Here is a 5,613-nt window from a genome sequence, read left to right on the forward strand (position 1 = left end):
GCTGGCCAGGCGCGGTGGCTCATGCCTATAATCCTGGCACTTTGGGAGGCCGAGGCAGGCGGATCATGAGGTCAGGAGTTCGAGAGCAGCCTGGTCAACGTGGTGAAACCCTCTCTCTACTAAAAATACAAAAAAAATTAGTCAGGCGTGGTGGCACACACCTGTAATCCCAGTTACTTGGGAGGCTGAGGCAGGAGAATCGCTTGAACCCGGGAGGCCGAGGTTGCAGTGAGCTGAGATCATGACACTGCACTCCAGCCTGGGCAACAGAGCAAGACTCTGTCTCACAAAAGAAAAAAGAACAAAAAGTCCGGGCGCCGTTGCTCACACCTATAATCCTAGCACTTTGGGAGGCCAAGGTGGGTGGATCATGGTGGATCATGAGGTCAGCAGTTCAAGACAGCCTGGCCAAGATGGTGAAATGCCATCTCTTTAAAAAAAAAAAAAGGTAACAGCTAGCATTTATTGGTGCAGCCCCAGCTTCATTACAGGCCAGGCACGGTGGCTCACACCTGTAATCCCAACACTGGGAGGCCAAGGTGGGCAGATCACCTGAGGTCGGGAGTTCAAGACCAGCCTGACCAACATGGAGAAACCCCATCTCTACTAAAAAAATACAAAATTAGCCAGGCATGATGGCGCATGCCTGTAATCCCAGCTACATGAGAGGCTGAGGCAGGAGAATCGCCAACCGGGGGAGGTCAGAGGTGACAGAAGCCACTGGGCCTCTGTGTCAGGGACTTAGGCTAGTGTCCTTCCTGTTCCTGCCCTGCTGAGCTGCTGAAGCCTAGGCGGGTCTCTCCCACGTAGCCCTGCGAAACAGGCTCTCCCTGGCTCCAGGCCCCTGTTTTGGCCTGCCGAGAATGTTTTGGCTGCCGCTGCCTCAGCTGTTGGGGAGGATTGTGATGAAGCTCCTCAAATTAGATCGGCCAGCCGTGTTGCCCTCCCACAAGTCCCTGACCGCAACTGGAGCAGGGCAGAGACTTTCTCCAGGCAGACGTCCAGTCTGGAACCGGCCCGCTTGGGAGGCACAGGAATGACAGTGGCCCTGACATGCACGCAGGGCTCACTAGCTGGCTACACCACCTCAGCATGGGTGCAGTCGGGTGTCTAGTCCTTTGTCAGCTCTAGAACGGCTCATACAAGAGAAAACTGACACACGAAGGGGCTACGTAACGTAATTCCAAGTGGTCAGAGGAAGCGCTGGAACTCCAACTTATGCAATCTGTGGCCTTGGCTACGGACTTCACCTGCAGGAGCAAAGTGACCCCAACCTATCCATTCATTGCACAGGTACACGGAGCACATGCCATGTGCCAAGGACTGGACAGAGGGGCTCACTCCCCAGGGAAGGAGGGGAAGGTGCGGTCATCATATGGTCCTGATAACCAAGTGGTTATGAAAGGGGTGACAGAGGCCGGACATGGTGGCTCACACCTACACTCCCAGCACTTCGGGAGACCAAGGTAGGCAGATGACCTGAGGTCGGGAGTTCAAAACTAGCCTGACCAACATGGAGAAACCCCGTCTCTACTAAAAAAATACAAAATTAGCCAGGCATAATGGCGCATGCCTGTAATCCCAGCTACATGAGAGGCTGAGGCAGGAGAGTCACTTGAACCTGGGAGGTGGAGGTTGTGGTGAGCCAAGATCATGCCATTGACCTCCAGCCTGGGCAACAAGAGCAAAACTCCATCTCAAAAAAAAAAGGGGTGAGAGAGATGCTCCTTGCCCCTCTGCAAGGACACTGAGGGGCTTATGGGGCTCAGGTGGGAGGATAGGTGAGGACAGAGGCTGTTCTGAGCATGGGTCAGCACGGTGCCCAGGGCTGGTGGCTGCTGTGAGGGACTGTGGGGTGTGCCTGGAGCACCCTTGGTCTCCAAGTGGGTGGAAAGGGACAGTGGCAAGCAGTCACCAACACCTCAGTGAATGATCTGTGGACTTCCGCTGCATGCTGGGCCTGCTCTGGGCACTTAGACTGAGTCCTCTTGGCTGCCCAGGGTGGTACAGTCAGCTGATTAGTGTCCCCTGAAAAGCTGTATCCAAGTCCTAAACCTTGGTACCTGTGAATGTGACCTTATAGAGAGAGGGGTCTTTGTAATTGAGTGGCTGTGAGTTGGGATCTCAAAGTGAGATCACCCTGGGTTAGCACTGAATCTAAGGACTGGTGTCCTCATGAGAGACAGAAGACAGACACACAGAAAGGAGGGGAAGGCTGTGTGAAGCCGGAGGCAGGGACTGCAGGGAGGTGGCCACAGGCTGCACGATGCCAGGAGCTGCCAAGAGCCACCAGGAGCTGAAAGAGACAAGAAAGGGTCTTCCCCTAGAACCCGGGAGGGAGTGGGGTCCTGCTGACACCTGGGGTTTGGACTTCTGGTCCTCAGGACCATGGCAGCAATGCTGGTGTTTTGGGCCATGCAGCTGGTGGTCATTTGTTGTGCCATCGACAGGAAACTAACACAAGTGGGCTCCGTTATCCTCATTCAATGGCAGGTCTTTTTAACCTCTGAAGCCTCATCACTGTCCTGCATTGTGTTTTCTCTCACCGTATGTCCACTCCAGCAGGCACCCTGTCAGCCTGACCTCTGAAATCCAGAGGCTTCTCACCACTTCTCGCCACCTCCATGGCTGCCCCGCAGGGCCCTACCACAGTGCCCCTCACCTGGACTACAGGTGGACCCTTCACCTAGTCCCAACACATGACCTGGCTCCTACCTTTGCCCCAGGGCCCTGCCTCAGTCTGTTCTCAACACAGCTGCCAGAGATCCTTCTAGAATATATCAGACTACGTCCCCCTGCTCATGACCACTGATAGCTGCCCGTCTCACAGACTGGAATCTAGTGTTTACTGGGATCGCAGGTCCATCTTGGTCTGCCCCCAGTTCCCTGCCCTGCATAAGCACCGGCCTGCTCTACCTCAGGGCCTTTGCACTGGTGCTCTCTGCTCTCTCTTCCCAAGTATCCCTCTCCTTGTGGGACACCCTCTCTTCTTTTAAAAAAATGATGATGATTATTATTTGTAGAGGCAGGGGTCTCACATTGCTTCCCACAGAGAGCTGTGCTGCCACAGCCTCACATTGCAGGCTGGTCTTGAACTCATGGCTTCAAGCGATCCTCCTGCCTTAGCATCCCAAAATGCTGGGATTACAGGGGTGAGCAACCACACCTGGGCACTTTCTCTTCTCATAGGTTCTGTCAAGCGTCTCTTTACCCAAGAGGTCTTCATGTAAAATGCCCCAATCCCACAAACGTCAGCTCTGATTTGATGTCTACCCTTCTTTGATTTCCCAGACTCCTCCTTCCCAGTTGCTGAGACAGGCATGTGTCCCCCTGTAATGAACACCTCGTGTTCCTGAGGACACTCCCTCAAACCCTAAAACCACGCCCTGCCAAGGGCCAGTACGTGACAACTGGGCAGAGTCTCCACCTCACCCCTGGGTGTGATTCTTGTGGACCTTTTTGGGACCACTCACAAAACCGTCCAGAGAAACGGTCACAAAGGCTGGCCCGGGGCGGGCAGAACACTGCTCTCCCGCAGCCAGAAACCCAAGGGCTGATGTTTCTTTTCACAAACATCCACAGCCCACAAGACTCACCGGGGCCTGCACCTCCATCTGACTCCCAGGGCTGCACTTGGCAAAACACAGAGGCAGAGAAACTCAGGCTAGAGCTCCTGGCTGACGCCCCACAACCTTTGCCCCGTTCCCCCAACTGGACCTCTTGCTGGAGAGTGCCGGGTGACTTTGGGGTAGGGGTGCCAAGGAGGGGAGGGAGGAGCCAACATCTACAGACCACCCTTCCCACGCAGCCGCATCTCCGGATCACCGTCCAGCAGGGTGGGATCTGGACAGGCTAAGAAACTCATGCAGGTTGCACTAGCAGAAATTTCAAAGCAAGGCTTGGACCCCAAAGCAAGCTCTTTTAACAGCCCTGTCCTGCCTCATTCATTCATTCATTCATGAATATTTGTGGCGCTGTGGCACTTCGGAGGCCCTGGGATCCAGCAGGGAATACATTTATCCCACTTGTGGAGCTTGCTTGCCTGTAAGACCAGGGATAACCGGCATGAACACGTGTTCACATGAACGAATGACTATATTAACTCGAAGTGGCTGGAAGTGTATGGGAGGAACAGGTAGGTTTGTAAGGGGTTGGAGGGAGTGATTATGGGGTGGGAGTGGTATTTAGATGGGGGGCAGGGAAATCTTCTTGGTTAAGGTAATGTTTTGGAAGAGACCTGAGGGATGTGAAGGAGGGAGTGATACAGACGCATGAAGGAAGAGCATCCCTGGCAGAGGGAACAGCTGGTGCAAAGGCCCCGGGGTGGAAATGAGCTTCCCCAGCATGGAGACCAGTGTGGAACACCAGCCACTACAGGACTTTGAATTCTATTGTGAGATGGGGTAGATCAGGAGTTTGTAAGCAGAGAAACAACGCCCTCTGACATGAAGCTTGATGGGGCTGGGCTGGGGTGCTTAGGTTATGGGAGTAGCGGGATTCAGAATGTCTGCAGAGCTGGGTACTGGAGAAAGTGAGCTTCCCAGAGGATCCCAGAGGGTTTGGCCTGGGAAAATGGAAGATTGGGGTTGCCATTCCCTGAGCCCCAGCGCCTCCCTCTCCAGGAGGGTTGGCTCTGGCAAGCCCCAGGTGTGCAGGAAGAGACCCCGGTCCCTTTAGCTCCCGGAACAATTAGTTTACGCCGAGGGAGGGGGAGGGGAGGCAGTTAGCGAGAAAGCAGTTCCAGGTGGCAAGGCCAGCTCCCGGGGAAGAGGCTGCCCCAGCGCCGCCGGGGACCCACCTAGAGCAGCGGGGGCGAGCCCAGTTTCCAATAACAAAGTGGCCGGGCCGTCCCAACCCCAGCCCTGACAGCTAACGAGCTGCAGCCGGCTCGGTGCGCGGCCGGGAGGCCAGCCTGGCTCACATGATGGAGTGAGGGGGTGGCAGGAGGAGCCGCCAAGCCCCAGCGGGTCGGGCAGGAGGCTCCAGGAAGTCTTTCTGAAAGTGGGCCCAGGGCCGGGCGCGGGGCGGGGCCGCGGGGGTCCCGGGAGGGGCTGGGCGGGGCTGCAGTGCTGGGTGGGGATTGGGCTGGGATCCCACGCGGCAGATGGGAAAGGGGTGGAAAAGGGATGGGAAGGGGTGGGAGATAGACGGGGAGGGGGCGGGGCGAGGCTGGGGTCCTGAGGGCAGATGGGGAAGGGACTGGTTGGAGCGGGTGAGGAGTGGGCCAGTTGGTGTCCTGGGAGCAGAAAGGAGGGCTTTGGGGGGAAAGCAGGCGGACAGGTTGGGGTCCTGGGGCGGGTGGCGAAGGAGGGCTGCGGTGGGGTCAGGATACTGATGGGGGGCGATGGGACAGGCTGGGGGCTGTGGAGGGGAGCTGGGTTGGGATCTCGGGTGCAGATAGGGAGGGGGCAGGGTGGGTGGCTGCAGAAGGGGGCTGTGTTGGGGTCTCAGGTGCAGACGGGGCGGGGCTAGGCGGAGGGGGTGAGAGGGGAGCCGCGCTGGGGGCCGGGGCGCTGCAGGGAGGGGCTGGGGTCCTCCTCCCTCCCCGGGACTGCCCGCTCTTGCCCAGACCCTGCGGTAAACAGACGCCGTGATGTCACGGGCGCCGCTGAC

General features: G+C 57.1%; 1 protein-coding gene across 7 annotated transcripts in view; it reads right to left on the bottom strand.

Moving 5' to 3' along the window:
- The window catches only part of DHRS3 (dehydrogenase/reductase 3), a 56,087-nt gene that overhangs the window by 24,921 nt on the left and 25,553 nt on the right, over window positions 1-5,613 (bottom strand). The window lies entirely within an intron of this gene.

The sequence above is a fragment of the Callithrix jacchus genome, chromosome 7, assembly GCF_049354715.1.
Source record: "Callithrix jacchus isolate 240 chromosome 7, calJac240_pri, whole genome shotgun sequence".
In the NCBI taxonomy this organism is placed as follows: Eukaryota; Metazoa; Chordata; class Mammalia; order Primates; family Cebidae; genus Callithrix; species Callithrix jacchus.